This window comes from Amblyomma mixtum, chromosome 3, assembly GCF_055824585.1.
Source record: "Amblyomma mixtum isolate Tamu chromosome 3, ASM5582458v1, whole genome shotgun sequence".
Taxonomy (NCBI): domain Eukaryota; kingdom Metazoa; phylum Arthropoda; class Arachnida; order Ixodida; family Ixodidae; genus Amblyomma; species Amblyomma mixtum.
The window spans coordinates 397,605,936-397,616,030 of NC_143014.1; the positions used below are offsets into that span (position 1 = coordinate 397,605,936).

At 44.7% G+C, this 10,095-nt stretch overlaps 1 pseudogene; it reads right to left on the reverse strand.

Moving 5' to 3' along the window:
- Window positions 1–678: 678 nt before the first annotated feature.
- On the reverse strand, window positions 679–6,506 carry LOC149357291 (uncharacterized; annotated as a pseudogene).
- Between the last annotated feature and the right edge of the window lie 3,589 nt (window positions 6,507–10,095).

The window sequence follows — 10,095 nt, forward strand, 5'->3', positions numbered from 1 at the left end:
CAAACTTATTTATTCTGTTGGTTTATTGGTGTTTAACGTCCCAAAGCGACTGGGGCTATGAGAGACGCCGTAGTGAAGGGCTCCGGAAATTTCGACCACCTGGGGTTCTTTAACGTGCACTGACATAGCACAGCACACGGGGCTCAAGAATTTCGCCTTCGAGAAATTCAGCCACCGCGGCCGGGATCGAACCCGCGTCTTTCGGGTCAGCAGCCGAGCGCCGTAACCACTGAGCCACCGCGGCGGGGCACTTATTTATTCTATCGATCAAATGTTTAGCGAATTCCACAAGGTGGAGTAGATTTTGTAATTAGAGTGTAATTACTCACTGACATCCACCCAAGCGCAGCCATACGGCTACAAAGGAAAGCTATACATCTTTCTCAGAAACTTCGTAGTTAAAGAGAAATTCGTCCTGGTCCGGGGCTCGAACCCCGGACTAGGACGAGTTTTTCTTTAACTACGAAGTTTCTGAGAATGCTGTATAGCTTTCCTTTCTAGCCGTATGGCTGCGCTTGGGTGGATGTCAAAGAGTGATTACACACTTATTACTTACTTATTCTGGCGTTATCATCAGGTGAGTGGGATACACTCCCTGGCTATACTGTCCTACAATGTTGAGCAGTTAAATCTGCATATGCTGTCGCATGTTGCTTGGCACAGTTGCCACATATGGTTTTAGGGAGAGCAAGAAATGTTCATCAGCATCTGTTGGCCTGTGCGCCAGTAATGCACTGCGAACAGACGCAAGCCGTGCATTTACAGCATCGAGCTCTTCCCGAGCTTTCCTCCGCTTTTTGGGCTGCGGTGAGTCATTCACTGCAGACTGGCTCGCCGTGCCTTCATCTCCATCCACAGCCACAGCCTGAGAGGTGCTGTGCTGCGGCAGTTCGGGGCACAAAAAAATGTCCTCGAAAGAGACTGCTGGTGCTGACTCTGCAGCTGGAGACTCTGGTCGTGGATGGTCGTCGAGCGCTTCGTGCACGGCCACCACCTCCATGCTGCTGTGTCCTCTGCAGGATGGTCATATTACGTAAACATTGATCACTAGGAGAATGTAGTGATAGATTTTCACAGAAGCACTGCGAATACACCTGTGACTCTACTGTTCACTATGTCGCAAACCTGGCATTCACGAAATCGCAGCTGCAATGAAACTGCACAAACTAAATTGAGGCATCACAGTGAACAGTTATTGTGGTGGATGAAGAATACACCCTGAGAAGCAGTACATGCAACATCCATTTTTACTGTGAAAATGATGTCTAAATGTTTCCGCTTAAAACTATCGCAAACAAGTAAAATGAAATGTGGGTGGGAAAGTTGCACTGGAGTAATACTTACTGGCGTACTTCCGTCTGGTCTTTTAAAAACCTCATCCTCTCGAGGTGCACCCAGCACCTGCTCTTCGGTAAGGCTCCAGTGCCACTCCTTGAATTGCTTGCAAGGTCTTTCGGCTTTCTTCTGTACGTGTCCTTTAAATTCCTCCATCTGTTTTGGACAAATTCAACTGTAACTGAAAAGTATATAAAAGTTAGCTACAAATGAAACTAATTATCTGAATTGAAGTATGAACGCTTTCGCACATGCTCCATAAATTGTCTAGTGCGTTCCCAAGTTGTTTGTGCAAACCAAAACTGACAGAACTACACTCCATTAAACGCAGCAAAATGAGCCAAGTATAACTAAGAAGCATTCCCATATCCGTTTCTTAGTTTCGTCGAGTGCTTGGTTCCTTGATATTTTGAATGAATATTCAGTCATATTTCCATGAACGTGCCTTCACTTAAGCGAGTGAAAATGCATACCACAATAAATAGTGATAGCACAAGACAAAACTAGGACGGTTTTTTTATTTATTTTTTTATTATTACCCTCAGGGTATAAACATTACAGAGGGGAGTGGGTTTTAATCAATAAACAAACAAAAATATGCGGAGCAACAAGAACATACAAGTAATACTGTAAGTGGCAGTTAAGTTTGGTTAAGAAATGATCTAAACAAAGTCCCATAACACTTAATTAATATAACACAATGAAATTCGCGATAACGTTTGAGTGTACACAGTGGTGAAATTAAATAGTATATGAACACACAGAAAGAGAGGTAGGTTTTACACAATGTTAAGAAAAACTCGCATGGTCTATATTGCGCACGGCAGACTGAACTAACCAAAATTTATCGATTGTTGCAACGGAAGAGGGAAGGCGGTTCCAGTCTTCCGATGTGCGGGGTATGAATGAATCGGAGAAACATTTAGTGTTGCATGAATTTATGACAACCTTGTGAGCGTGGTCAATGCGTGATGATACATATGAAGGCGGAATGAGCAATTTACCGTGTAAGTCATCATGGTAAAATATCTTATGAAAGAGGCATAACCGTGCATGCTTTTGACGAAATGTGAGGGGTAGCAGATTGAGATTAGATTTCATTGAGGATACACTAGCGGTGCGGTGATAATTAGAGAAGATGAAACGAGCTGCATTATTTTGCATCATTTCTAGCTGGTTAATGAGATCAGTAGCGCCCGGGTCCCAAACTGAAGATGCGTATTCAAGTTGCGAACGAACTAACGTTTTGTAAAAGAGAAGCTTGGTACTAGAAGGGGTCGAGCGAAAGTTCCGTTTTAAGTAGCCTAGCATGCGGTTAGCTTTGTTGACAATGAATTCGACATGACTGTTCCAGCTAAGGTTAGAAACGATATGAATGCCTAGGTACTTGTATGACGCTACTGATTCGAGAGCTACATTGTTAAGGTGATACGTAGGCGAGTTGCTAGATGACCTTGATACGCGCAGGAATTTACACTTGTTAACGTTTAGCGTCATTTGCCATGCTTTACACCAAGAGGAGATGTTGTTAATGTCAGTTTGAATTGCGGGTACGTCATCGTCGGTTATTATTTCACGGAAAAGGACGCAGTCGTCTGCAAATAAGTGAATTGATGATGTAACAGAATCAGGCAGGTCATTAATGAATATTATGAAGGGTAAGGGCCCAAGCACGGTACCTTGAGGAACGCCAGAAAGAACGGGGTGTAAATGTGAGTTAGTTCCATTAGTTGCTACAAACTGCTGACGGTCTGTTAAAAAGCACTCTAGCAATTTTAGTACGTCAGTATCGAGCCCTATCATGCGCAGTTTTAGTAGCAAAAGCCGGTGACAAACTTTATCAAAAGCCTTGGCGAAATCTAAAAATATGCAATCTGCAGTGGAACCATGATCAAGAATTGCATGCAATTTATGAGTAAAGAGAACAAGTTGCGTTTCACATGAATATGACTCACGAAAACCGTGCTGTGCACGATGAAAAAAAACGAGTTTGACTCTAAGAAATTTGCTATATGTGAAAAAAGAACGTGTTCTAGGATCTTACAGGGGATGCTGGTGATTGAAATAGGCCGGTAGTTGTAAGGTGAGTGCTTGTTTCCAGATTTATGTACTGGAATCACCTTCCCTATCTTCCAGTCTGCCGGCATCGCGCTATTTTCTAGAGACTGCTGAAATAATTTAGAAAGAATAATGGAGGAATATATCTTAGTGCTTTTCAGAAGAGTTAATGCAGTCGATGCCGGCGGCTGAAAATGGTTTCAGGCTGTCAATGATTTTGGCGATTCCATCCCGGTTGACTATAACAGGATACATTGGCAGATAATTATGGACGCAACAAGAAGGTAAGTCGTTTGGCAGGGATTTCGTGAAGTAGCTGGAGAAGACATCATTTAATACAGTGCAGCATTCATCGTCAGGAACAGGTTCGTCATTAGCGCTTGTTAAAATAATTTTAGACCGGTCTGTAGGATTGCTAACTTTCCAGAACTTTTTAGGATTATCTACCAATATATCGGGTAAAGTCTTCGCAAGAAACATTTTTTTACCATTTTTAACTGCTGAAATATAAGCGCCGTTTGCAGTACGATATAAAGACAAACGAAACTGACTACATGAGGTGTTAGCAAGCCGGTATAAGCGCTTCTTCCGGTTAGATAAGCGCCTAATGTATGAGTTATACCAAGGTGCCTTTGGATTATACGAGATATTTCGGATGGGAATAAATCGATTGATAAGCTCGGTAACCTTATTCTTGAAGAGTGCCCAGTTCGTTTCAACAGAGCGTTGCTCGAAGCATTCTAGGAACTTTGTTAAAAAGAGGCTTAACTCACTGCTGATTTTGGTAAAATCTGCACGCTGATAATTGCGCAGTGTTTTAGTTGTCTATATTCTCTTTTGTTTGGGTATGTTAATAGTAAAATTCAATGCAAGATGGTCACTCAGCCCTTGCAGGTATATTATTTCTGAACATAATTCAGGGCTCGAGCACAGGACTAAATCTAATATATTAGCAGTGGTGTCCGTTATTCGGGTAGGTTGTGTAACTATTTGCGTGAGGTTAAAGCACGAACAAAAATCTGAATTCCTTGGAAGTAGAGGAAGTTGAATTAATAGAAGTAGTACTCACTGACCAATCAATGCCAGGAAGATTAAAATCGCCCAGTAAAAATATAGGTGTTGTCGGAAATCGTGTAGTTACGATGTTGATACTGTCATGAAGCTCAGAGACAAACGTCGACGATGCGTTTGGTGCGCGATAATAAGCCCCTATAATGAATTGACGGTGCGTTAGTTTCAGATATACCCATATTATCTCTAATCCGGTTGTCACATTAAGGGCGAAAGATTCGAAATTTTTGTTAATGGCTATAAGGACGCCACCGCCTTGCCTTGCATTCCTATCACAACGATAAAATTGAAATTTGTTAGGTGGGTGAAGGATTTCGCTGTCGCGAATGTGCCCATGAAGCCATGTTTCGGTTAGTACTAAGATATCAGCAGAGCATGAATCAACAAGAGATGAAAGTTCAGTTCTTTTCCTGATTGCGCTTCTTATGTTGGTATACAAGACGGACACGTGTGTTGGGGGAAGGTGGCAGCCACTGCCCCTCTGAAACCGCTAATCACATGATAACGCATTTTGTTCCTCGGAAGAAGCAGGCGGGGGGTGCAAGACTAGGAAGCGGGTTACGGGTGACAGAACGTTTTGGGCTAGTGTAGGGTAACTCAGATATAACATCTGTAATAGGATTGTACGTAAAGCACTTGTTATCGATGACTAGCTTATTGTATTTAAGCTTGAAAAATGGCAAGTTTGGTAGGGATTTAGCATATTCGATCAGCCTCTTTCTAGTTTCACGAGCGTGGAGGTTTGGTGCGTGGATAAGGCTATTTCGACGTTTGAGCACACAAATGTTAGCAAATAAAACGGCACTGCCACAGAAATTTTAAAGGTCCGGAATAATTCTGGTCACTTGAGTGCCTTTATAGCGAACCGACAGTCCACAGCACGCGACTATTTTTCCATTTCGCCGCCACCGGAAGCCGTAACACAAACTCGGAGGCATATGTCTCGCGCTGAGCGGCAAAATTTACGGCACTTAACCGGGCACAGGCGTGTAATCCCGATTCGTGAACAAGACTGGGTGTCATTAAGCTCAGTTTTAGTGTCAGTTTTCTTGTTTAAGGAATAGAAATGTAACTGAAATGAGAGCCCACACTGTGCACGTGGTTGGCCTTCGAAGTGTGTAAAGAATTCTAAGGCCTGAAAAAATACGAACGGAAAAGATGTTTTCGATATTTTTTTTTCTGAGCAGAGCACAGTACAGTATGGTTTACTGGTGCTTTTATGTTCTCGTTAAAAAAAGCAGTCCAGAGTACCACTATTTAAAACGCAGAGAATCCGCATGTGCAGCTGCGTACAGCCTCCCTGATTTTTAATAATATAGCGCGAGCGTCGACCGAACTGCTGGTCAGCGCCTTATAACGGCGATAAGCGTGCAACAAGGCGAGAGTTCGCGCACGCGCACGAAGGCAGAGTGTCGTCTGCTATGCTGTTCCGAGCACGAGGGCACACGCCCTGCCACAATATCAGTTCGCTAGATCCCGCCAAGCCGTAGAGCGCATGCGCATGATTAATATGTGAGACTGCATGAGACATGATTTCTTTCCCTCTTTTTTTTTGCCTACTACGGGAGGCCAGCCTGGCGATGCAAAGTTACGATAAGAAAAAATAAAAGGAAAGAAAGTATCACATATTAATCATGCGCATGCGCTCTACGACGTGGCGGGATTTAGCGAACTGATATTGTGGCAGGGCGTGTGTCCTCGTGCTCGGAACAGCGTAGCAGACGACGCTCTGCCTTCGTGCGCGTGCGCGAACTCTCGCCTTGTTGCACGCTTATCGCCGTTATAAGGCGCTGACCAGCAGTTTGGTCGACGCTCGCGCTATATTATTAAAAATCAGGGAGGCTGTACATATACAGCGTGCACTGAACATATTGCCTGCGTCGACCTTCCGAGCCGGCTATCGTTTATTGTCAAACGAGGGGCGGCACAATCACCCATGATAAGTACTTCGACATTACAATTAACAGCGCTAAGAAAAAACATACTAAAATAAAAATGGGCCAAAAGAAGTGGTGCTCACCGGTGGGGTCGATTGATCTCATGGCGTCTTTGACTTCTTCCCACAGTCCAGTTTTGTTGACATTCTTGCGGTACTCATTCGACTTGACGTTTCACAAAAGTTGCCTCCTCTCCACTTCATCAATAAGCAGCTCATTAAAACACGCGCGCGTGCCTTCAAGAGCCCGAGGAGCCGACATGTTCGTGTGCCCACGTGCGCACGCAGCAACCAAAACACACTGTGTTTGCCGCTGCATCCGTTCTGCTACACGTGACTACACCTGGCTTGACGTCACGATGCTTCTTATTGGTCAGTCGCAGCGCGATCACACCGACGCTGCGAACGAATTCCAACCGGACGGAACTCGCTCGCAAGCGGTCTGCGGCTAGACCGACGGCCCTCCCCAGTCGCAGACCGACCGAATTCGCAGCGTCGCAGGAGACAATCGCATGCATGTGAAATGGCCCTAAGGAGTCCTGAGAGCCGTACTCATTTGTGTGTCACTGTGCGAATGTTACTTGCTTAGAATCCGAAAGGTCGGCATTGGTGGTGGTGGCTGCAGCTCTCTGCATTGCCTGAGCAGAACCGCGTCACATGATCCACAGCCGCTAGACTGTTCAACCACCTCCACTGGTGCTTCAGGATCAATGCGCTTTTTTTTCTCTGGTCGTGCTCTGACTTCCGGCGATTGCTTCTGCTAGCACAAGTTTCTATCCGTCCTCTTCCGAGGCAGGGATTTCGAGATATACTTTGGGGAGTCAGGAAACAGTGTGGCAACAGCATCCTTCGCGCGTTGCGGCACATCCCGGGGAATTTCCACTACCTCACCCTGAATCACACTCTTGAAACTTCGCCCAAGAAAGCACAGTTCGAAATGTCGCTCGCGAACGGCACTAGCTTCGTCGAGCACTCTGTCGCCGCGCCTGATGTTGCGCTCCCACTGTCGCCTCTTCTCTGAGTCCTTCGGTGTCCCGAAGAGAGAGTATTTCACCTTGCAGGAACGGTAGCTGCTCTTGCATCCCGGCATGAAACACATGCTGTCGCGCTTGTTACGTTGTCTAGACATGACGCGATCACACATCCATAAGAACACGCGCACACACACAGACGCAAGTCAGCGTTCATGGATTTGGCAAAAAGAAAAAAAACACTAGTATTCTGGGCTCGCGACCAAGAAGCAGCGCGCAACACTTTCGCAGCCACGGCAGGCAAAGCACGACCGGGACAGTCGTGCTTTGCAGGGGCTGCAGGCACGACGTTCCGAATGTGTGCAGCGCCCCCTGCGCATTCATCCGAGGCGCAGCCAATTTGTTCCGCTGGGAGCTCTGTGCGAACGGGAGACTAGCGGCTGCGCTGATTTTGCGGACGGCCACGTTTTCCGCTGTTCGCGTTTCTTTTCATCGCGATAGTACGGATTCGTACTATCGCGATTCGTAATATCGTACTATCTTGATGCTTTCAACGCATCAAGACATCGATCAAGAAATACGCCCACCAGCATTGGAATCTTGGCATCCGTATCATCATTCTTCGGCAACACGTTCTGATTGCCAGGAACCTGGACTGCAGGGGGCATCACAGTGCACTCAAGCTATAAATGGGACTCCCGCTCTTTTTGCAACCACTGGGCATGGCAGCATCGACAGAATGCGGAGCACTAATCCGTTTGTCTTCCTTGTGCAGGTGAGCAAAAAGTATGGAAAATGTTTTCGTTCTAATGACCTATTCCTGTTGGTGCTGCCGTGCCCTCGGCTTTGTTGCTTGCTACAGGTTTTCACATTTTGTCGGAGGAAATTATTATTGTTAGCCGGTGACATTGAATCGAACCCAGGCCCTGACATGACCCGAATTTTACAACAACTTAATGATATTGCAGTTGACATAAAGGATATGAAAGAGAACAGATTACTGAACATAGAGAACAAATTAGATGCCCTGTCCAGGCTTGAGAGCCGAGTAACGTCCTGCCAAGAACAGGTTAGTTGTATGAGTACAACGATTGAAAGGCTTGAGCAGCTTGAAAATTATAGCAGGAGGTCAAATTTGATCATATATGGCATCCCAGAAACTGAAGAGGAAACAAATGAATCGTTTGAAGAAACCGTAAACAAAGATATTTTTCATGATATTTTAGGACTCTATCCTATCCCTATTGAGCAGATACATAGGTTAGGTAAACCGGCAATTGACAAAACACGTCCTGTAATCCTAAAGCTTTTAGACAGTAGGCATAAAACTGTGATACTCAAGAACGGAAAGGAACTAAAGGGAAAAGATTATTCAATTGGCGAAGACTTTTCAAAGAACGTTCGTGAACTAAGAAAGAAACTATGGGATAGCGCGAAGCCGAACCGAGATAAAAAAGAAAGGGTTTCCTTGGTGTTTGATAAGTTATATATCAATAATATTCCTTACGTTCGGGACTGCGAAAAATATCAAAGCGAGGGTTCAAAAAAACGACGGGATCGGCGCAAGTCGGCCCGTGACGCGAAGTTGTACGCAGTTGCGAAACCGCTCACCGATAAAGTGAGTGGTTCATTTACCTCAGCTTCTTTCTTCACTAAGACAGATAGCTTGTCTTGCCATAGTAACACGGGCCAAAAGCTTGAGAATAGTTAACATTAATGCACGCAGCGTTGCAAACAAGAAAGACTCGCTTGAACTTAAACTGCTGGAGTTCGACCCACACATATCAGTCCTGACGGAAACTTGGTTACATGACGACTTAGCAGATGACCTGGTATTTCCTCCTCATTATAAAGTCGTTCGCAAGGACAGGACCTCAAGGGGGGGCGGCGTAGCCATTCTCTTAAAAGACTCTGTAGAATGCGACCTTGTATATGATGTTCATGACCTTGAATGCCTTTGCATAAAAATTTCTTGCTGGGGTCATTCTTTCATCCTGTATGCTTGCTACAGGCCACCAGATGCCACACCCGACTATCTTATTAAGCTACAACATCACCTGTCTCATTTCCAAAATAAGAAAATACTGTTAATAGGTGACTTCAATCTTCCAGATGTGTGGTGGGACCGTGCGGTGCTAAATCTGGGAGCAGTGCAGACGTTCTGTTTGATGTCATGCTTACTCATGATTTAGCTAAAATTGTAAATGAACCTACTCGTGTACAAGGTACATCTTCCTCTATACTAGACCTAGTTTTTGCTAGCCGTCAATATTCTATGCATACTGTATCGGTCGAAACAGGCATTTCAGACCATCACCTCGTAAGCGTATCGATAGATTTAGTTAAGTCCCCTTACCACAACAAAAAAGCCAGTCACGTACGTTGTTTCAAGGATTATTCTAGGGCTGATGATGCCGCAGTGATTGAACATATGGAAACTTGTTTATCGAGCTTCGATGATAATGATGATGTCTGCAAGCTGTGGGAGCGATTCGTCGAAATGTGTCAATATTGTCTAAATGCCTTCGTTTCAAATAAACGCAAAAAAGTTCACAAACGCACACCTTGGATGACGCGGAAGATTATTCAACTGAAGCGAAAACTAAAAAGATCTAAGAAAAAACCACCAGTTAAGTCAGATTGAAACGCTTAAAAATAATCTTGAACGTGCGGTTCGTGAGTCAAAAGACTTGTACTTTAACACAACGTTACCCAGTTTTGTTA